A 24,345-nucleotide genomic window follows, 5' to 3' on the forward strand; every position below is an offset into this window, starting at 1 on the left:
TCTCCAGGGTGGGCGCCCTCTTGTTTCCTCCCCTATCTCCAAGTCAACCCAGTGTGGGGCATGATCCGAAATGGCTATAGCCGTATATTCCATTCCCCTCACCCTCGGGATCAATGCCCTACCCAACACAAAAAAGTCTATGCGTAAATAGACTTTATGGACATAGGAGAAAAACGAGAACTCCTTACTCCTAGGTCTACTGAATCTCCACGGGTCCACCCCTCCCATCTGCTCCATAAAATCCTTAAGCACCTTGGCTGCTGCCGGCCTCCTACCAGTCCTGGACTTCGACCTATCCAGCCTTGGTTCCAACACCGTGTTAAAGTCTCCCCCATTATCAGCTTTCCCGTCTCTAGGTCCGGGATGCGTCCTAGCATTCGCCTCATAAAGTTGGCATCGTCCCAGTTCGGGGCATACACGTTTACCAAAACCACCATCTCTCCCTGTAATTTGCCACTCACCATCACGTATCTGCCCCCGTTATCCGCCACTATAGTCTTTGCCTCGAACATTACCCGCTTCCCCACTAATATAGCCACCCCCCTGTTTTTCGCATCCAGCCCCGAATGGAACACCTGCCCCACCCATCCTTTGCGCAGCCTAACCTGGTCTATCAGTTTCAGGTGCGTTTCCTGTAACATAACCACATCTGCTTTAAGTTTCTTAAGGTGTGCGAGTACTCGTGCCCTCTTTATCGGCCCGTTAAGCCCTCTCACGTTCCACGTGATCAGCCGAGTTGGGGGGCTTCCCACCCCCCCCCCCCCCCCTTGCCGGTTAGCCATCATCTTTTTCCAGCTTCTCACCCAGTTCCCACGCAGCTGTATCTCTCCCAGGCGGTGCCCCCCCGCCCATCCTTTCCCGTACCCACTCCCCCCTTTCCCCAGCAGCAGCAACCCAGTAATTCCCCCCTCCCACCCCCCCCCGCTAGACCCCCCGCTAGCGTAATTACTCCCCCCATGTTGCTCCCAGAAGTCAGCAAACTCTGGCTGACCTCGGCTTCCCCCCGTGATCACGGCTCGCACCGTGCGACGCCCCCTCCTTCCTGCTTCTCTATTCCCGCCATAATTATCATAGCGCGGGAACCAAGCCCGCGCCTCTCCCTCGGCCCCGCCTCCCATGGCCAACGCCCCATCTCCTCTCCCTCCCCACCTCCCCCCATCACCACCTGTGGGAGAAAGAAAAGTTACAGTTACCATACCGCAGAATTAAAACATAAAACCCCTCTTCGCCCCCCCCCCCCATTCGCCCCACCACTTTGTCCAAACGTTCATTTTCATAATCCACTCATTCCAATTTTTCTTCTACAATAAAAGTCCACGCTTCATCCGCCGTCTCAAAGTAGTGGTGCCTCCCTTGATATGTGACCCACAGTCTTGCCGGTTGCAGCATTCCAAATTTTATCTTCGTTTTGTGAAGTACCGCTTTGGCCCGATTAAAGCTCGCCCTCCTTCTCGCCACCTCCGCACTCCAATCTTGATAAACGCGGATCACCGCGTTCTCCCATTTACTGCACCGAGTTTTCTTCGCCCATCTAAGGACCATTTCTCTATCCTTAAAACGGAGGAATCTCACCACTATGGCTCTGGGAGTTTCTCCTGCTCTCGATCCTCGCACCATAACTCGGTATGCTCCCTCCACCTCCAACGGACCCGTCGGGGCCTCCGCTCCCTTTAACGAGTGCAGCAGCGTGCTCACATATGCCCCGACGTCCGCCCCCTCCACACCTTCAGGAAGGCCAAGAATCCTCAAGTTGTTCCTCCTTGCGTTGTTTTCCAGTGCCTCCAACCTCTCCACACATCGTTTCTGGTGTGCCTCCTGTATCTCCGACTTCACCACCAGGCCCTGTATATCGTTCTCATTCTCTGCTGCTTTCGCCTTCACGACCCGAAGCTCCTGCTCCTGGGTCTTTTGTTCCTCTTTCAGCCCTTCAATCGCCTGTAATATCGGGGCCAACAACTCTTTCTTCATTTCCTTTTTTATCTCCTCCACGCAGCGTTTCAAGAACTCTTGTTGTTCAGGGCCCCATATGAAACTGCCACCTTCCGACGCCATCTTGGTTTCTGCTTGCCTTCCTTGCCGTTGTTCCAAAGGATCCGCTGCAATCCGGCCACTTTCCTCTCCTTTTTCCATCCGTGTCCAGGGGGAACACCCTTCTGGTTTACCGCACGGTGTTTTTAGCCGTTAAAATTGCCGTTGGGGCTCCTATCAAGAGCCCAAAAGTCCGTTCCACCGGGAGCTGCCGAAACGTGCGACTTAGCTGGTCATCGCCGCACCCGGAAGTCCAAGCAGGAACTTCATTTCGGAGGCAGTGCCCTCAAGCCTCCGCCTCTGAAGTTGGTGGTAGCAGTGATTAAAAAATAAAAACCATTTTGAGTATCCAATTCTATTTTTCAATTCAGGGGCAAATTAGCGTGGCCAATTTACCTACCCTGCACATTTTTTGGGGTGTGGGGGTGAGACACACACACATATGGGGAGAATGTGCAAACTCCATACGGACAATGATCCGGGTCCTTGGCGCCGTGAAGCAGCAGTGCTAACCACTATGCCACTGTGCTGCCCTGATGGTAGCAGAGATGATTAACAATTTCAAAAGGAATTTGGATGAAGGAAATAAACTTTCTGGGAACAGAGATATTGAGGGGAAATGGGACTAATTGTATCGGTCTACAGAGTCGGAATGGACAAGTTACTGAATGGACCTGTTCTGTGCCGTAATGACTCTGGGAGGGGATCCTCCTTTTCGCCTTCAGCGCACTCACGCCCACGGATTACCCAATGGCGTGGGGGTGCCCACAACAGGAAGCCCCATTGGCCGTCTGCCGGGACGGAGCATCCCGCTGCCAGCGGGGGTGCACCACACCAGAAAATGGGTGTAGCGGAACAGAGAATTCAGATTCTATGTCTGGAAATATATAACATAGCTACAGTACTATATTACAATACTAGAAATATTAATAAATATACTTTATTCCAGAATCCAAAAAGAATCTGTACAATAACAACACGAGACATATCTCTGTCCGACATTAATTTACTATCCCCTTAAATGTCAACTATCTCTTGGGGAAAGCAGCCCTTTAATTGTGAACATTGGGAAAGAGACCATCCTTTTAGCCAGACAAATAAATGTGTCAAGCTGAGGGAGCAAAGGATGTCAATGTCTTTAAGAGAGAGAGAGAGACCTGGGTCAACCTTTGCAGAGTCGGCACCCTCCTTTGATCCACTTCCTTTCCCTTCAGTTGCTGCAAGTGACCAATTGAAGGTGAGAATGAGAAAAGAAATGGAAAGGGGGAGAAAAGAAAGTGTTTTACTCACAGATGTTTGATACAGGAGGAGATTTCAGTCTGTGTGAAGGTCAACATTTCAGTCGGAAGTCAGAGGGCGGGTTCTTTCTGCACATGCGCAGTTTCCCTTTCCTTTGAACATGCGCAGTACCAGGTCATAGGCCCGCGCAGCCGATAGAGCGGTTTCCTGGGCGCGGCGGATTGTGGGAGCGCCGGGCGCCATTACTCATTCAGAGCCCAGTCTCCAAACGACTGGGATGGAACGGGGGGGGGGGGGCGCAGTAACATGTGGGTAGTCCCCTCACCCCCCTCCCAGAATCCCCCCATCCATTTCCTCTTGCAAACACCTCACGCAGTATCGATCCACTCCCCCCACCATTCACACTTCCCAGGTCCATTGAAACCTGTTTGACCAGGCTCCCATCACACTCCCGTTCACTAATCACCCTGCATTTCCTCGTGTGGTAATCCCTGCCAGAGCCCCTCCTCCTCACCACCCACTCCTCAGTAACCCAGCCCCACGTGCCCAAAACCCACCTCCCTGAAACCAAGAAACAATACAGAACCGCACCCATAAGGAAAAAAACAACCCCCCCATTCAAGAGTCAGAAACAAAGCCCCAATCAAATAGAAAACCCTCAATAACAGAACACAATCCCAGTCCCACCAACCAAGCCCAAATCCCAACTCTCATCTCAGTCCTTCAGCCTTAACGAATGCCTCTACCACCTCCACCACCTGAAAATAAAAGTCCTTTGAGTTATGAGTGACTCTCAGCTTTGCTAGGTTGACCACTCCAAATCTCACTCTGCTGCCGTACAATGCCCCCTTCACCCGTCCAAAGGCCACCCCCTTCTTGTCAACTACTCCGTCAGATCTTGGTATCTGCATCTGCCAACACCTTCCCACTTCATATCAGCTAACTAATGGCATTCTGCTCTTTTACTGCTCTGGTGGGGAATGCCACCCAAGGCTGCACTGAGCATGATATTGGGATGCCATTTCTAAATGGTGTCCCGAGCTCTTGACTCCCTGACTCGACTCCCAGACCCCCCAGTGTCCCAACTCACCTATAGGGGGGTCCTCGGGCCTCCCCATACCACTGCACATGGGCAGTGCACTCCCGGGCTTGGTCCCCGGTGCAAGCAAAATGCCAGCCTGATACCACTGTCTGCGTGGTACCCTGGCAATACCCCTGCCAGCCTGACAGTGTGACCTGGGAAGTCCAGGGTGCCAGGCTGGCACCTGGGTGGCACTGCCAGGGTGCCTACATGGCATTGCGAAGGGTGCCTATTCAAAACCTTCTCCTTCACGTGGTAGCTGTGGAAGCAGACTATAACCGCCCTTGGTGGCTCATTCACTCCAGACTTTGGCCTGAGTGACCAATGTGACCAGTCCCACTCGGAGCGGAGGGTACTTCCCCCTCCCCCATCAACTCAGCAAAAATTGTTGCAAAGTACTCGGTCGGCCTCAGGCCCCCCTCCCCCCCTCAGGCAGGCCCTCTATTCTCACACATTGCCTCCTTGACCAGTTCTGCAGGTCCCCTATCTTAGCTCTGAGCCTATTGTTGACCTCCGTCACCCTCCACAGCTCCTCGCCCATCGAGGTGAACTGGTCACTGTGTTGTGACAGTGTCTCCTCCACCCTCTTCAACTTCTGTCCTTGCTCCCACACTTCGACCGACGTCTTCATCTCTGCCGCCTTTACCAGGGCAATCGCCTCCTTCACCCACTCTAAAGTGAAGCTGTCATCCCCCTCCGAAGCACCTCTAAATGCTTGGCAAACAGCCTTTCAAACTCCACTGTAGCGATAAGACCCTGTTTGTGCTAAAATGACTGATTGCAGGCATGATGGGAAAGTCTTGGTCAAATTGAAATGAGGCCTGGTACCTTTTGACTGGTGACGTATTGAGTCTGCAATGCATTGATGGAAAAGATTTTGAAATGCCGAGCAGAACCTGAGTTAACACCTTTAACTACAATGTCTGAAGAATGGGTCTATAGTTAGAAGAAAGATGTCATTCAACAGTTCGAAGTAGAGTAAATTTGACCTGTCTGAGACACGGGTCAGAAGGAGAATAAGAACCAAGCATCGAAGATTCCGTTTCAGCGACAATGGAGGATCAACCGGGACAAATAGGTGATGGCTCAGAGAATAGAACAGACCTCTGAGAGGAATGTGGCCAATTCAGTTCAAAGGGGTAATATCTCCTTATGTCTGAAGCTCTGACATCACCTCGGTCAGAGTTTCCCCGGTGAGGGGAGCGGCCCCACCCGATGACCCAGCCCCCATCATCTTCCCTCCTGCAGGACTCACAGCAGCACTCGCTGGCGGACCTTCGCTCACCCCCTTCTTTCCAACACCTTTCCTCTGGGACTTAGTCAGCCTCCTTATGACTTCCCTCAACAACTCATCTAAAAGCTGTCCCAAAACTGGGCATAAACATCCTAAAATCAGAGGCTCTCGCAGGAGCCACCTAACGAGTGACATCCACCGACATGTCATCGGAAGTCCCCAGAATGAACAATATCAATATGACACCAGCATCTCCATATTAACAACAGGCCATTCATCTGCTGTCTGTGGACAGAGGTTCTCTCAGTCAGGCAGCCTGCTGGCACTGGGGAGAGGACATTGAAAAATGTTCCAGGTGTGGGAAGGAATTCAGCCAATCCTCCAGCCTGTTGACACACCAGCGAGTTCAAACTGGGGAGCTGCTGTTTACATGTTCTCTGTGCAGATAGAGAGTCACTCACTCATCCCACTTCCTGACACACCAGCGACTTCATGCAGGGGTTGGGCTCTGCTGAGAGAAATATTCACTCTATCTGAGCCCCTCAGAATTACACACAACTCAATTCAATCTCCCCTCAGCCTCCTCTGTTCCAACGAGAACAACCCCAGCCTCTCCAATCTTTCCTCATAGTTAAAATTCTCCATCCTGGGTAACATCATCATAAATCCCCTCTGCAGCCTCTCTCGTGTGATCACATCCTTCCTGTAATGTGGTGACCAGAACTGTCCACAGTGCTCCGTCTGTGGTCTAATTGGTGTTTTAAACAGTTCCAGCACAATCTCCCTGTTCTTATATTCTCGGCCATCGGCTACCAAAGGAAACTTTCCCACCTGCCTTCCTAAGCACTGATAACAGAGAGTGAGAGGCAGCTGAGAGAGAGAGGAACACCAGAGACTGCGAGAGGCTGGAGAGAGAGAGAGGAGAGAGAGAGAGACAGTCTAGTCAGTAACAAAAATAAGTAATGAAATTGAGTTCCGACACGATATGCATGAACTGACACCACTTTATTGACAGATGGACAAGGTAGTCATTGCACTTGAATTAATATGATTCACTTTTGGAATTGAATGAATTAAGGGTCAGATTAACTATATCATAATTACCCAGTATCAGATAGGTCTGTTTAATACAGAACAGGGTTAAACCCAGTGTCCAATATTACAGGTCTCTGTGGCTGTTGGACGCCTGGTTCCACTGGGCAGCTGACAAGTCCACAGCTTCAGTGAACTCATGTACCCAGGGTCTGTTTCTGAACCCTCATCACAACATATTACCTGGTTAGTTATTATGGGAGGAAGCCCTGAGGCGAGTCAATGCATCCTCGTCCTGTGCCAGGCTCAGCATAATACAATTCAAGGTGGTCCATAGAGCGCACAGAATGGGGGAGCGGATGAGCAGATTCTTTGAGGGGGTGGAAGATAGGTGTGGGCAATGTGCGGGCGGACCTGTGAACCATATTTATTTGTTCTGGGCATGTCCGAGGCTGAGAGGTTTCTGTCAGGGGTTTGCTGACCTCATGTCAGAAGTATTAAAGGCGAAGGTGGTTCTGAGTCCAGAGGTGGCGATCTTTGATGTGTCAGAAGATCCGGGAGCCCAGGGGGTGGGAGAGGCCGATGTTCTGGCCTTTACCTCTGGTGGCCCAGAGACGGATCCTACTAGGATGGAGGGACTCGGAACCCCCGAGGTCGGGGTTATGGGTTAGTGACATGACGGGGTTTCTCAAACTTGAGAAAATCAAGTTCGCCTTGAGGGGATCGCTACAGGGGTTTGTCATTCATTGACTTCTTCAAGAAAAATTAAGCTGTCAGCAGGGGTGGGGGGGGGGGCATGGGGGTTTGAGTAAGGTTAGGAAGACCAGTGGAAAGGGGGGGCTGGGGAAGGAGGTCCTGTTTGTAAGCCATGTTGGCTGGGGTTTGTTACTGGATGGGTGTGTTGTTTATCTTGTTTTGTTCCTTTTGATACCTGATGGTTAAAATTGTTGCAATTATAAATGCCTGAATAAAATATTTTCGAAAAAAGAGAAACAAATGTTCTTCTTTCTACTGATTCCAGCTCCTACAAGAGGTCACAGCATCTCCAGCCCTCAGCTCAATAGAGAGACAGCCAGTTGTCTGAGGCTTAAATGAGAAGTTGAAACTTGTGGCTCTAAACCAACTGTGCAAGATCTCTGTAAAGATCAGTAATTAAAAAAAATAAACTGTAAACCCAGTGAACAAATTAAAGAGTCATAAGACAAAAACTTCAAGTTTTATGACTTTTCCTGCAACATACAAACTAGAAACAACAATGCCTAAACACTATTAAAAATGGAATGTATCCCGTAAATTATAAATAGAATGTTGCCCTTTTACTTTTAACACAATCAAAAATCACACTCCATGGTAACGTCGCTGAAGTTTTCACTCAATTCTCCTGGAACCAGTCCAATGTGACTCTTCGTTCCTGTGTTTACTTCTATTCTATTCCTTTGCCTGACTTGCAATCCTTAACCCCGGAAGTGTCTTTTGCAGTGTTGGTTCTCCTGATGATATTCAGGTCTGGATATAATAATAATAATCTTTATTGTCACAAGTAGGCTTACATTAACACTGCAATGAAGTTACCGTGAAAAGCCCCTGGTCGCCACATTCTGGCGCCTGTTCAGGTACACAGAGGGAGAATTCAGAATGTCCAAATTACCTAACAGCACACCTTTCGGGACTTGTGGGAGGAAACTGGGGCACCCGGAGGAAACCCATGGAGACACGAGGAAAACGTGCAGACTCCGCACAGATAGTGACCCAAGCCAGGAATTGAACCTGGCACCTTGGCACTGTAAAGCAACTGTGCTAACCACTGTGATACCATGCCGCCCATAACCAAGTGACTCTTCCAAATCCTGAAGTCTTTTTTTCTGCAAATCATCGTCTAATATCATGTAAAATGTATTCACAAATGGAAAATAAGAACAGACAATTCTAGTTCCTATGAAACATTCTTTCCTCTCTCATTCCTCAAAAGCTGTAAATCGCCATCCAACACACTCTTTCTCCATTCTCACTATGCTGTATATAATATTTATCCTCCCAATTCTCTAAAGGTGCTGATTCAGTCCGATTGACAGATCCATGCTCACTGCTTCCCGTCCTGCACAGAGGCCTGAAATTCTCCATGCAGACTGCCAGACAGAAATATGTCTATATTACTGAACTCAAAATGTGTGCAACATACAAACTGGATTCACTTCCTTTCTCTTCAGCTGCTGCATGTCACCAACTCCCCCCAATGAGAAAAGAAATGGAAAGATAAAGTAGACTTGGAGCAGCTGCTGCCTCTTGTGGGGCATTCTAGAATGAGAAGAGGGAGCAAATTCAAAACAGTTGAGGAGAAGCTTCTTCCCGCAAGGGCTGTGAATCTGTGGAATTCACGATCCCAGAGTGCGGTGGAGCTGGGACAGTGAGTAAATTTAGGGAGAAGTTAGACAGATTTTTAATTGGGTTGAAGAGTCACGGTGAAATCTCAGGACGGTAGAGATAAGGCCAGGATGAGATCGCCCATCATCGAATGGCAGAGCAGACTCGATGGGCCAAATGGCCTAATTCTGCTCCTGTATCTTATGAACTTATTAAGAAGTCTTACAACACCAGGTTAAAGTCCAACAGGTTTGTTTCAAACACTAGCTTTCGGAGCACTGCTCCTTTCTCAGGTGAAGGAGCAGTGCTCCGAAAGCTAGTGTTTGTGTTTGAAACAAACCTGTTGGACTTTAACCTGTTGTAAGACTTCTTACTGTACTCACCCCAGTCCAACGCCGGCATCTCCACGTTATGACCTTATGAAAGGGGGAGACACTGATTTGCTGCCAGATGTTGCCCAGAGGACGAAGTTTCCGTCTGAAACTCTGTCCAACCTCCACATTGTGACATCACAACGGAGCTCGTCCTCCAAATCAGCCAAAAGGAATAATTCCGCTCCGCAGTGACGTCATTGCATTTGAGTGCACACGCCCAGCGCTCAGACACGGGAGCCCCGCCCCCACCCTTTGTTCCCCCCTCCCCCAACACATCCTTGAGACGGTTTCCATCCAACCGACTGACAGCTCCAGCTATCGATGATTCCCTCTCCCCTGGCCCGGGACTGCGCATGTGCACGTGAGCTCACATCCGCAGACCTTACTGCTGAGTTGTGACCAATGGGAAGATTGGAGGACCGGAAGAACTCTGCTCCTCCGCTAATCAGAGCTCCTCCATTGTCTCATTCCGGAAGCTGGACATGGAGGTTTCTGCCGAGCAAAGCTGTTGTTCCTGCACGCCTGAATGAGCTTGAGCTGCACACAGACTCCTGTCTCCAACATCTGTGAGTAAAACACTTTCTTTTCTCCACCATTTCTTTTCTTATTCTGACCTTCAATTGGTCACTTACAGCGACTGAAGGGAAAGGAAGTGAATCCAGGGAGGGTGCAGACTCTGGAAAGCTTGGCCCAGGTCTCTCTCTCTCTCTCTCTCTCTTAAAGACATTGACATCCTTTGCTCCCTCAGCTTGACACATTTATTTGTCTGGCTAAAAGGATGGTCTCTTTCCTAATGTTCACAATTAACAAGTTCACAAGGAAACCGGAGCACCCGGAGGAAACCCACGCAGACACGAGGAGAACGTGCAGAGTCCGCACAGACAGTGACCCAAGCCAGGAATAGAACCTGCCGCTGTAAAGCAACAGTTGGAGGGTCACGGAGAAATCTCAGGAAGCTAGAGATAAGGCCAGGATAAAGGGTTGCTTTCCCCAGGAGATGGCTGACATTTAAGGGGACAGTAAACAGGACATATGTAACCCAGCCAATTACTTTCCTATCAGTCTATTTCCATCATCAGCAAACTGATGGAAGGAGTCATCAACAGTGCAATCAAATAGCACTTTACTGAGCAATAACCTGTTCGCAGACGCTCAGTTTGGATTCCGCCAGGGTCACTCAGCCCCTGATCTCATTACAGCCTTGGTTCAAACATGGATGAAAGAGCTGAATGTCAGAGGTGAGGTGAGAGTGACTGTCCTTGACATCAAGGCAGCATTCGACCGAGTATGGCATCAAGGAGCCCCAGCTAAACTGGAGTCAATGGGAATCAGGGGGGAAACTCCGCTGGTTGGAGTCATACCTGGCACAAAGGAAGATGGTTGGGGTGATTGGAAGTCAATCATCTCTGCTCCAGGGCATCACTGCAGGAGTTCCTCAGGGCAATTTCCTCAGCCCAACCAACTTCACCTGCTTCATTACTAACCACCCTTCTATCAAAAGGTGAAAAGTGGTGATGTGCAGTCATCGACAAACAATGTGCAGCACCATTCGTGCCTCCTCAGATATTGAAGCAGTCCATGTCCAAATTCAGTAAGACCTGGACAATATCCAGACTTGGGCTGAAGTGGCAAGTTACATTTGCGCTACACAACTGCCAGGCAATGACCATCTCCTACAAGAGAGGATGTAACCAGTGCCCCTTGACATTCAGTGGCATCTCCATCGCTGAATCCTCCACAACCAACGTCCTGGGGGTTACCATTGACTAGAAACTGAACTGGACCAGCCATATTAATACGGGGCTAGGTCAAAGACTAGGAATCCTATGGCGAGTAACGCACCTCCTGACCTCCCAAAGCCTGTCCATCATCTACAAGGCACAAGTCAGGAATGTAATGGCATACTCTCTGCTTTCCTGGATGAGTGCAGCTCCAACAATGCTCAACACAATTCAGGACAAAGCAGTCTGCTTGATTGCTCCACCTTCCACAAGCATACAAACCTTCCAACACTGATGAACAGTGGCAGCTGTGTGTACCATCTACAAGGTGCACTGCAGTAACTCACCAAGGTTTCATACACAGCACCTTCCAAACCCATGACCACTACCATCTAAAAGAACAAGAGCAGCAGATACCTGGGAACCCCACCACCTGGAGGTTCCCCTTCAAGTCACTCACCACCCTGAATTGGAAATATATTGCCGTTCCTCCACTGTTGCTGGGACATCATCCTGGAACACCTTCCGTAACAGCACAGGGATGTACCTATACCTCAAGGACTGCAGCGGCTCACTACTACCTTCTGAAGGGCAACTATGGATGGGCAATGAATGCTGGCCGAAGCAGCGAATCCAACATACCGCAAATGATTTTTTTAGAAATGTAATATCGGGCAGAGATATGTTGTTATATGGAATGTATTAGATATATTATTGATGGTTCTGTAATAAAATATGTCTTATTCTAGTTTTGTAATATAGTACTGTGCCTACAATATATATTTCCAGTCATACAGTCATTGCAGCACTGACCGAATCCATTTGGTAACACAAGTCAATGCTGACTCTCTGTACAGTAATCCATTCAGCCCCATTCCCCCTCGGTATCCCTGTTCCCCTGAAAACCTATTTTCCGCAAGTGCCCATCCTATTTTATTTTGAATTATTGATCATCTTGATCAATTATTGATTATGGGCAGCACAGTAGCATAGCGGTTAGCACAATTGCTTCACAGCTCCAGGGTCCCAGGTTCGATTCCCGGCTTGGGTCACTGTCTGTGCGGAGTCTGCACGTTCTCCCCGTGTATGCGTGGGTTTCCTCCGGGTGCTCCGGTTTCCTCCCACAGTCCAAAGATGTGCAGGTTAGGTGGATTGGCCATGCTAAATTGCCCTTGGTGTCTAAAAAATTGCCCTTAGTGTTGGGTGGGGTTACTGGGTTATGGGGATAGGGTGGAGATGTGGGCTTGGGTAGGGTGCTCTTTCCAAGAGACGATGCAGACTCGATGGGCTAATGGCCTCACTCTGCACTGTAAATTCTATGTTCTATCTAGACTTCCACAACCCTTGTGGGCAGAGGGTTTTTGGTCATGAGCACTGCATGACTAAATAAAATTCTTCCTCAGATTCACCCCATCTCTAATCCGTAAATATAGTTAGATGGAGAGTCTCTACTCTTGTGCAGGTTGTAGTGAGTTTAGATTTGTTGAACAGCATCAATCAGCACCTTCATGAGAATTGGGAGGGTGAATATTAGATACAGGAGAGTGAGAATGGAGGGAGAGTGTGTGAGATTGAGATATAGAGTATTTGAGGGAAAGAGAGAGGAAAAAATGTTCGATAGAAACTAGAATTGTTTGTTCTGAATTTCTATCCTGTACTGACAATGATGATTTTTGTAAAATCTTTTTGCAGGAAGTTCGAACGAGAGGAGTTTTGGGCCGATATCTCAAACTAAACATCACGTCAAGAACTGACTGAGTCACTCAATTCTTGGGAACTGAATATCATCGGCTTTTGAATCCAGAACAAGAAATGTTTGTCTACTCTGTCTGCTTCAAGAGATTTTAAACATCAGTGTGTCTGGAAAAGCACTGAGACACACACACACACACACACACACACACACACCCGTGTGAGACTGATACAGAGCACTGACTGTGGAAAGAGCTTTAACCAGTTACACAACCTGAAAAAACACCACACCATTCATATCAGGGAGTGACTGTACACGTGTTCTGTGTGTGGACGAGGCTTCAACTGATCGTCCAACACGGTGAGAAGCAAGATCTCCCGGACCATGGAGAAACCATGGAAATGTGAAGACTGTGGGAAGGGATTCAAAGGCCCGTACGAGCTGGAAAGGCATCAACGCAGTCACACTGGAGAGAGGCCGTTCACCTGCTCTGTGTGTGGGAAAGGATTCACAGCCCCATGCAAGCTGGAAAGGCATCAACGCAGTCACAATGGAGAGAAGCCTTTCACCTGCTCTCAGTGTGAAAAGGGATTTACTGACATAGGCAACTTGCGGAGACACGAACGAGTTCACACTGGGGAGAGGCCGTTCACCTGCTCTGACTGTGGGAAGGGCTTCACTCGGTTATCCCACCTGCAGAGACACCAGAGAGTTCACACCGGGGAGAGGCCATTCACCTGCACTGTGTGTGGGAAGGGATTCACTCGGTTATCCCACCTGCAGACACACCAGCGAGTTCACACTGGGGAGAGGCCATTCATCTGCACTGTGTGTGATATGGGATTCACTCAATTATCCAACCTGCTGAACCACAATGTCACTCACACCAAGAGCAGGCCCTTTAAATGCTCTGACTGCAGGAGGGGTTTCAAAAGCTCTCAGCTACTGATGTCCCACCAGCGCGATCACACTGAGGAGAGACCGTTCAGCTGCTCTCAGTGCACCAAGAGGTTTAGAACCTCATCCAACCTGATGAAACACGAGCGAGGTCACACCGGGGAGAGCACGTTCACTCGATCATCACTTGCTGAGCCACAATGTCACTCACACCAATGAGAGACCCTTTAAATGCTCCGACTGTGGGAGTGGGTTTAAAAGCTCTCGGGTACTGATGTCCCACCAGCACATTCACACTGAGGAGAAACTGTTCAGATGCTCTCACTGCACAAAGTGGTTTCAAACATCATCCACATTGCGGAGACACCAGCAAGTTCACACTGGAAAGAAGCCATTCACCTGCTCTCACTGTGGGGAGGGATTCACTCCGTCGTCCAACATGCTGAGACACCAAAGGGTTCTCAAGTGGTGTTGGGTTGGATTCTGCTGTTATTCCTGCTGTTAATCACATCCAGGACTGAACCTGGAGTGGGTGGAGGGGTTTGCCTCCTCGTCAACTCCTGCTGCTCGGACGTGGCGACCCTAGGGAGCTACTGCTGCCTGGACCTGGAATACCCGACTGTGAAGTACCGTCCATACTACCTTCCATGGAGTTCACTTCTGCCATCATCACAGCGGTCTACATCCCACCCCAGGCGGAAGTGAAGATGCCACTTGATGAATTGTACACCGCTATAAATAACAATGAAGCAGAATACCCGGAGCCTTGTTCATCGTGGCCGGGGACTTTAACCAGGCCAACCTCAAGAGTGTACTGCCAATATTCCAACAACACATCCCCTGTCCCAACAGGGACCCCAACATCCTTGACCACTGCTACACAAACATCAAGGGCGCCTGATGATCCATCCCCTAATCGCACTTCGGAAAATCGGACCACAATACGGTGCTCCTTCTCCCCGCATACAAGCAGAATCTTAACGGGAGAATCCGGTTAAGAAGGTCAATGCAACGGAAGAGCTCCTACGCGACTGCTTGGAGTCAGTGGACTGGACCATATTCGAGAACAAGGGCAGCACGGTAGCACAAGTGGATAGCACTGTGGCTTCACAGCGCCAGGGTCCCAGGTTCGATTCCCTGCTGGGTCACTGTCTGTGCGGAGTCTGCACGTTCTCCCTGTTTCTGCGTGGGTTTCCTCCAGGTGCTCCGGTTTCCTCCCACAGTCCAAAGACGTGCAGGTTAGGTGGATTGGCCATGTTAAATTGCCTTAAGTGACCAAAAAAGGTTAGGAGGGGTTATTGGGTTACAGCGATAGGGTGGAAGTGAGGGCTTAAGTGGGAAGGTGTCGACTCGATGGGCCGAATGGCCTCCTTCTGCACTATGTTAACTCAGCAGCCAACCTAAATGAGTATGCCAGCACCATCACAGAGTTCATCAGTAAATGTGTAGAAGATTGCGTGCAAAAGAAGGTAGTATGTACATTACCCAACCAGAATCCATGGTTTCATTGGGAGATTCACTCCCGACTGAAGGTGTTCAAGGCAGGCAACCCTGACATTTTCAAGAAATCTGTATATGACCTCCGCAAAGCCATCACGGACTCCCAAGTGACGATACCAAACTAATCTAGAGTCGCAGAGTAACGACAGGGACTCTCGTCGGTTGTGGCAGGGCTTAAACAACATAATGGGCTACAAAGCAAAGCCGAGTAGAATCTTCAGCAACAGCGCACCCCTTCCCGACAAACTCAATGCATTCGATGCTTGTTTCGAGCAGGAAACCAACAAACCGTTGTCAACTGTCCCAACAGCCTTAGACACACCCATACCCACCGTCACAGCCTCCAAAGTCAGATCGGCCTTCTTGAAAGTGAACCCTCGGAAAGCGACAGGTCCTGACGGGGTCCCAGGTCGTGCACCCAGATCCTGCACGGACCAACTGGCAGGTGTGTTTGCGGACATCCTCAACCTCTCCCTCTCTGTTCCAAGGTTCCCATCTGCTTCAAGAAGACCACCATCATAGTCGTGCCAAAGAAGAATCAGGCAACGTGCCTCAATGACTATCATCCAGTGGCCTTGACATCGATCATTATGAATTGCTTCGAGATGTTGGACACATCTACTCCATACTCGCAGCATTCCTTGATCCACTGCAATTCGCATACCGCCACAACCGGTCCGCAGCAGAAGCCATCTCCCTGACCCTATACTCGCCCCTGGAGCATCTCGACAACAAGGACTCCTACGTCAGACTCCTATTCATTGACTACAGCTCCGCCTTCAACACCATAATCCCAGCCAAGCTCATATCAAAACTCCAAAACTTCGGACTAGGCTCCTCCCTCTGCAACTGCATCCTCGACCTTCTGACCCATAGACCACAATCAGTAAAGATAAATAACAACACCTCCTCCACAATGGTTCTCAATTCAGGAGCCCCACAAGGCTGCACTCCCTATACACACACACGACTGCATGGCAAAATTTGGCTCCAAATCCATCCACATGTTTGCTGATAACACGACCGTAGTGGTTGGGATCTCGAACATTTCCACGATAATCCTCAATACCGGGACCCACAAAGCTGTGTACTTAGCGCCCTACTACACTCGTTATACACATGACTGTGTGGCAAAATCTGCTCCTGCTCTATCTACAAGTTTGCTGATGACACGACGTAATGGGTCAGATATCAAACAACGATGAGACAGAGTCCAGGAGGGAGATAGAGAACCTAGTGGCATGGTGTAATGACAACAATCTCTCCCTAAATGTCAGCAAAACTAAGAAGCTGGTCATTGACTTCAGGAAGTGAAGTATCGTACACACCCCTGTCTGCATTAATGGGGCTGAGGTGGAGATGGTTAGCAGCTTCAAATTCCGAGGTGTGCACATCACCAGCATTCTGTCCTGGTCCACCCACATCAACGCTATGACCAGGAAACATATACTTCCTCAGGAAACTAATGAAATTCAGCATGCCCACATTGATTGCCACATGGGCGGCACGGTAACACAGTGGTTAGCATTGTTGCTTCACAGCGCCAGTGTCCCAGGTTTGATTCCCGTTTGGGTCATTGTCTGTGTGGGGTATGCATGTTCTCCCCGTGTCTGCGTGGGTTTCCTCTGGGTGCTCCGTTTTCCTCCCACAAGTCCCAAAGGACGTGCTTGTTAGATGAATTGGACATTCTGAATTCTCCCTCCGTGAACCCGAACAGGCGCCAGAGTGTGGCGACTATGGATTTTCACAGTAACTTCATTGCAGTGTTAATGTAAGCCTAATTGTGATAATTATAAAGATTATTAGCATTGACTTTTACCAATGTTTACAGGAGCACCATAGAAAACATCTTATCTGGCTGCATCACAGCTTGTGTTATGGGCCAGAAAACTCCAAAGTAGATCATGGAGTTCACCTGACCTACAATTGTTTATTGATTTTGGTTCCGATGAGCACAAGGGCTGCCTTTCAGGGGTTATTCAACAGAGGCCTCAAGCACTTTTAATCAAAACAAGCTTTATTCTACGAATTTAGTTAACATTTTTATAAACACACACAGTAAGCATTTTTATAAATTACAAACATAAATACCCCACACAGCTACAGTAATCTATGTATAACCCTGAATAAATTCCCCCCTTTAACTGTTCCAATTTAATAACACGATCCCATAAACCAGTACCTCCTTTTCAAAGGTGTGGCCCAGCACACAGCACTCAAGACCTGGTATGGATGCTCTTGTTTCCTTTCCAAAACAACAGGTTTGAATTCCTTCCAGAAAGCAATTATTTCTTTTCAAGTTATCAAGCAGTCTGGAAACCGCTTTTAAAATGAAGGTAGAGAGACAGGCCAAAATACTCCTCTTTCTGAGTACAGTAGCCAAAAATGTGAAAACGAAAGCAAAAAACTCAGAGCCACAAAACAGCCCCAAACCAAAGCAGAAGTAAAACCAACTCCCAGAGCCACAGCCCAACTCCACCCACACAATGACATCACTGAAGCCATGTGATAAGACAAAAACATTTCTTAAAGGGACACTCCCATGACACTTGGTATGGCAACATGCTCAGCCCAAGACTGTAAGAAACTACAGAGAGTTGTGAACACAGCCCAGTCCCTCACACGAACCCGCCTCCCAACCATTGACTCTGTCTACACCTCCCGCTGCTTTGGGAAAGTGGGCAGCAAAATCAAAGACCCTTTCACCGAGGTTATTCTCTTTTCCAATCTCTTCCATTGGGCAGGTGATACAAAAGTTTGAGAACTCGCAATAACAGATTCAAAACAGCTTCTTTCCGCTGTTACCAGACTCCTGAATGACCCGTATACTTCACCCGATGTCGACGTATTCAAATTGTGTATTTATCATATGTCCCATGTTTTTTCATGTATAAAATGATCTGTCTGTATTGTACACAGAACAATACGTTTCACTGTACCTCGGTGCATGTGAATAAATTTAATCAAATCAAACTTTGTTCATTCTGACACTTGGTAAAGTGCGAGGGTCGGAGGGTTTCTTTCTGCTGGACTGGCCGGTCTCACGACTTTGCTTCCAGTGGGCTGATGCTCTTTGAGCCTGGGGGAGAACACATTTCCACTGGAATGATCCACAAAGGCTGAAGTACATTTATTTTATCCTGGATAGTAAATAGTGTTATTCCCCCCACTACAGGTGGATCTAAAAGAAACCAGATGTGTTTTTACAACTATCGACAATGCTTTCATGGTCATCGATGACTTTTAGTTGCAGATTTATAATTAATTTAAATTTCACCACCTGCCGAACCTGGATCCCTATTGCATTATCCTGGGTCTCTGGATTACTGGTCTGGCTATTGTTTTCCGAGATGTGTTTTGTGAGAGATGAAGTCACTATAGCCAATAAGTGAGCTGTTTTCGAGTTGTTTCCTTGACGTCCTGTACTTTCCCACTAACCTGCAGACAGAACAGCAGCAACTGTACTGTGTATAAACGTGTGTTATTGTAACTACTCCCAGAGATGCTTCGGTTCGCTGAAGCATTCCCTGCATGTTTGTAATAAAGATTCCTCAACTTTAACCAACTCTAGACTCCGAGTGACATTTGTCCCACAACAGTCTGGTGTCAGGAACAGGATCCACTGACGGCTCTGATTAAAGGAAAGTCCCCGTGGACAGCAGATACCAGGGTGAGTGGACGGCAGATACCGGGGTGAGTATTGTTTGTTTTATACCACCCATGTTTAGTTCAGTCTGACTGACCACTGGGGACTCCTCAAAATCTCGGAGCTGTTTCTGGTCTGTTTCTTTGACATTCATTCAATGTAATTTCAATAACTGGAACATTTCAGGCAGGGAATTGTCGGTTTTACACCAAGGATGTGTTTGGGGGCAATGCTGAAGTCCCCGTGACCAAGAGGGTTTTGTAGCTGCCAAAAAATGAGGGGATAAAGCCGTACGGGAGGCTAAACAGAAAGATTTGGCAGTTGGACAGAGTTTGGCGTGTGTTCAGAGGTCCCAGATCGGGGTCAGCCAGCATCATCACATCGATGGATCTGCACAGACAAGGTCCAACCAGATGGAACTTATAAGGCCCAAGGTGAGGTTAGTGGCGCGGGGATTTGAAGAAGCTTTGGGAGATAAAGAGGTCAGAGTGGACTCGCCCACAGTGGGAAAGGTAATTTTGAAATTTTTTTGGCCCTTTTCGTGACATTTTCCCAGAACTTTCAGTCAAGAAACATAAAAGCTGCATTTGCGCTGGGGGATCACCTCTAGAGGGCAGTGTTTCTGCAACCTCCCAAGGTGCCAGATGTATGGAAGACTGAAGAAGTTCAATAAGTTTGTCTATGTTTTGAACAATGTTTCAGAGTGTATGGCACTTCTCAGTTAGATCAGTTTTGTTCAAGTCGGGTTGTCTCTACCTGAAGGCAGAAGCTGCCGTGCTTTATTGGTACCATGGCAGGAAACTCTCGGGCAACTTTATGATGCATGTTGATGACTGCCTATGTGGTGGTACTAGTGAGTTCCAAAATAATGTTACTGACAGGATCAGAACAACATTTAAGGCTGGAGTCAGGCTTCTGGGACCTTTAAATAAATTGGATTGGAAATCGGGCAGTGTGGGTCTGACGTGACTTTACATCAACAATCTCACGGAGACAGTATGAACCCTGTCACAGTCAATGGGGCCGGGGCCTCACAGAAAGATGAAGATGTTTCCAAAGCTGGGACTGAGCTGCTGCAAAGTTGAATTGACGAATGGGGCACACAGGCAAGGCCGGATACAAGTTTTGATGTCTTCGAGCTGAGTTCTGTAATGAAACGTCCAGAAGTCGAGGATATTTAACGGGCAAACAAAACATTAAAAAATACAAGATGGAGAAACGTGTGCTGAAATTTCCATCTTTGGGTGAGCTGCAAAATATAAAATGGATTTTTTTAGTGATGCCTCACTCGGATGAGCCTGGCTCAGTGCCTGTACACTGAGTGATGTTTAAAAATCTCTTTCAGCAGAAGAACAGACAAACATTTCTCATTTTAAATTCAAAGGTCGATGATATTCAGCTCCCATGAATCGAGTGACTCTGTCACATCTTGATGTGATGTTTGGTGTGAAATTTCTGTCTGTAACTCCTCCCCTTCTAATATCTTGTAAAAGGAGTTTGCAAAAGCCATCACTTAGTGCAGGAATGTGAAATTCGATCCTATTGTAAGATCCGGGTTTGGATCCAATCTCAATGGTAACACTCAAATCAATTACACGTCAGACTGTGTTGTGAAAGTTACCTGCAGCTCCTGACTAGTTACAGACCATTCCGGGTACAAGAATGTTGTCACAGAATTTATTAAGTTAACTGTAATAAGTACAAAATCACAATAATTAACAAAGGCAGTGGATCAGTCCGTTCACTCTGGATCACCAGCTCTCAGCTTCCAGGTGACTGTGGAGCTGTCTCTTGTTCTATTGGCTGAAGTCTATCCTCTTGCTTCATGTTGTGTTGTGCACCGAGCTCCAGAAAATTGTAGCTCATTAACCCTTTCTAGTACCTACCTCTACGCATGGCTGGTAGTATCCTGTGGTTCTGATTGGCCCAAGCAGCCCATGATCAGTCCCTGATTGGTTAAATGGGGTACGATCAATGTCTGATTGGTCTCTGAAGGATATCGGTCACCTTGCTGATGTGTGATGTCACTTTCTCATTGTGGTGTCACTTTCTCATGATTAATATTCGTCAGGCTCATCGTCCTAACTGATACCATAGCACCACTGAATCTCTAGAGTGCAGAAAGAGGCCATTCAGCCCACCGAGTCTGCACCGGCCCTCTGAAAGAGCACCTCATCTAGGCCCACTCCCCCACCCTATCCCCATAACCCCACCTAACCTGCACATCTTTGGACTGTTGGAGGAAACTGGAGCACCCAGAAGAAACCCACGCAGACACAGGGACAACGTGCAAACTCCACACAGACATTGACGCAAGGCCAGAATTGAACCCGGGTCCCTGGTGCTGTGAAGAGGTTGTGCTAGCCATTGTGCCACTGTGCCGAGATGATACATCTTCAGGTGTCATGTGTAACTTCTTCGTGATTGTCAATGACTGAAGCAAGTTTCTTAAATACAAATAACTGAAAGTGCACAAGATACACAAACTTAAACTAATACAGCAATTCCTACTGAACACAAAATAAATTTGTGAAGGTGATCGGTGTGCTAAAGTTCGAGCAGCAAGATACACGTTACAAAATATCATTTTCTGTTCATAAATTACATGTTCACAAGAAATAAAAGTCACAGAAAAGACATAACTACAACACCATTACAGGAACTGATAAAACCACAATAATGCAGAAAATCTGTTGTACAATTTGAAGGAAAGTGACTATTTTGCAATAAGTTAAAAAGCAAATACAATTTAAGACAGCATTTCTCTAGCATCGACACGTAGTAATAATAATAATAATCGCTTATTGTCACAAGTAGGCTTCAATGAAGTTACTGTGAAAAGCCCCTAGTCGCCACATTCCGGCACCTGTTCGGGGAGGCCGTTACGGGAATTGACCCCGCGCTGCTGGTCTTGTTCTGCATTACAAGCAAGCTGTTTAGTCAAATCCTGCAATAACAGAGATTCTCATTCATCATTAGTCTTGTGGTAAAACCATAAAATTAAACCTACTTTGGCCGAAGACAATATGGCACAAGTCACTTGTCAAGGACGAGTGCACCTGAATACAGAGACTCAGAGTGAGATACCGTATTGAGTGAATTGATTCATACACTTTGATTCTGCGATAACTGAACATAACTAAAACAAAACTATTAAAATGAATAAACATTGACGTACATAATAATCTTTATTGTCACAAGTAGGCTTGCATTAACACTGCAATGAAGTTACTGTGAAAAGCCCCTAGTCGCCATATTCCACCGCCTGTTCAGGTACACAGAGGGAGAATTCAGAATGTCCAAATTACCTACCAGCACGTCTTTCAGGACTTGTGGGAGGAAACCGGAGCACCCGGACGAAACCCATGCAGACACGGGGAGAATGTGCAGTATTATGATCACTGTTACATAGATGCTCCATCACCACATATTTATTGATTAAGCCTGTCTCACTGCACACGGAGGTCTTGGATAGACTGCTCCCTGGTTGGCTCCAGAAGGAACTGCTCCAAGAAATTCTCCCCAAAAATCTTTATTAACCGATGTTCCAGGCTATCTCTGCCTATCTGACTCTCCCAATCTATATTCGATTAAAGTCACCCATGATTATTGTGGTACATTAATTACAAGCCTTATTTAATACTTCCTGTACACTCTAGCTACAATGTAACTACTGTTAGGAGGCCCATTAACTACTCACATGAGACCTTGTAACTTATTATTTCTTATCTCGAGCAAAGCTGATTCCACACCCTGAACCTTCAGGCTAAGTTGATCTCTCAGTACTGAACTAATGTAATCCTTAATGAACAGGAGCAATCCCATCATCTTTTCCGAGCTTCATGCATTCCAATATGTCAAATACCCTTCAACATTTAGATTCAGCCTTGGTCACCTTTCAAACAAGTCTCTGTAATGTCTATCGGGACACACATTTATCTCTCTCTGTGCTGACAATTCTTTTTTTATAATTTAGAGTACCCAATTCATTTTGTCCAATTAAGGAGCAATTTAGCGTGGCCAATCCACCTAGCCTGCACATCTTTCAATTGTGGGGGTGAAACCCATGCAAACACGGGGAGAATGTGCAAACTCCACATGTCAGTGACCCAGAGCCAGGATCGAACCTGGGACCTCAGCGCCGTGAGGCAGCACTGCTAACCACTGCGCCACCGTGCTGCCCCATCTGCGCTGACAATTCATCCAAACTCTGTCAAATGCGGCGTGCATTTTCAATCCATTTTCAGGGGTTCAATAATCCAATAGGGATTTCAACTGAAACCTCTTTACCCAGCGAGTGGTGAGAATGTGGAACTCGCTACCACAGCGAGTGGTTGAGGTGAACAACATGAATACTCCTGTATCTTGACAAGGGAGAAAGGAATAGAAGGATATGCTGATGGGGGGAGATGAAGAGGGCTGGGTGGAGGCTCATGTGGAACATAAATACTGACAGAGACCAATTGAGCCGACTGGCCTGGCCCTGTGCTGTAGACTCAATGGAACAGAGACAAATGTATTTATTTTAGATCTACCTGTAGAAGTATGATTTTAAAAAATTCTTGGGATGTAGGCATCACTGGCTGGGTCAGCATTTGTTACCCAATCATAATTGCCCTTGAACTGAGTGGCTTGCTAGGTCATTACAGTGGGGGACAGTTAAAAGTCAACCACATCTGTGTGGCTCTGGAGTCACATGTGGGCCAGACCGGGTCAGGATGGTAGATTTCCTTCACTAAAGGACATGAGTAAAACAGATGGGTTTTTACAACAATTGATAATAGTTTCATGGTCATCATTAAACTTTGAATTCCAAATTTTTATTGAATTCAAATCTCACCATCTGTCCTGGTGGGATTCGAACCCCAGAATAATACCTGGGTCTCTGGATTACTAGTCCAGCGGCAATACCACTAGGCCACCGCCTCCCCCATACTATCCAGGATAAAATAAATGCAAAGTCATGAGACTGTCCAGAATGTACCTGTTGTGTGGAACCTTGGTCAGACCGCAGCTGGAGGACTGTGTGCAGTTTTACTGCCCTGGTCGCCAGAGGGAAAGGGCAACAAAGGTTCACCAGACTTGTTCCGGGGATGGCAGGACTGCCCTTTGAGGAGAGATTGGGGAAACCTGGCCTGTGTTCTCTAGTGTCAAATAATGAGAAGTGATCACAATGAAACCTACAAAATCCATAAAGGAATAGACTTCTATTCCCCTGGTTGGGGAGTCTGGAACCAGTGGACACAATTTCAAAATAAGGGGGAAGCCACTTAGGATGGAAAGTGAGTGGGAAAAGATCTGGGAAATGGAGAACATTGTGGGAAAATGTGAAATTGTCCATGTTGGCAGAAAGAATAAAAAAGCTTATTATCTGAATGGTGAGAGATTGCAGAGCTCTGAGATTCAGAGGGATCTGGGTGTCCAAGAGCATGAATCACAAAAGGCGAGTATACAGGTACAGCAAGTAATTAGGAAAGCTATTAGAATGTTATTGTTTATTGTGGGGGAATTGAATACAAAAGTAGGTTATGCTTCTGTT

General features: G+C 47.4%; 1 long non-coding RNA gene across 1 annotated transcript; it reads left to right on the top strand.

Annotated features, from left to right (window-relative positions):
* Positions 1-9,817: 9,817 nt before the first annotated feature.
* LOC140420003 (uncharacterized) lies at positions 9,818-18,725 on the top strand. The gene is made up of 2 exons (XR_011946128.1): positions 9,818-9,915; positions 12,763-18,725. It is a non-coding gene; the product is annotated as an uncharacterized lncRNA (long non-coding RNA).
* Positions 18,726-24,345: the final 5,620 nt, after the last annotated feature.

Source organism: Scyliorhinus torazame, chromosome 5, assembly GCF_047496885.1.
Source record: "Scyliorhinus torazame isolate Kashiwa2021f chromosome 5, sScyTor2.1, whole genome shotgun sequence".
NCBI lineage: Eukaryota > Metazoa > Chordata > Chondrichthyes > Carcharhiniformes > Scyliorhinidae > Scyliorhinus > Scyliorhinus torazame.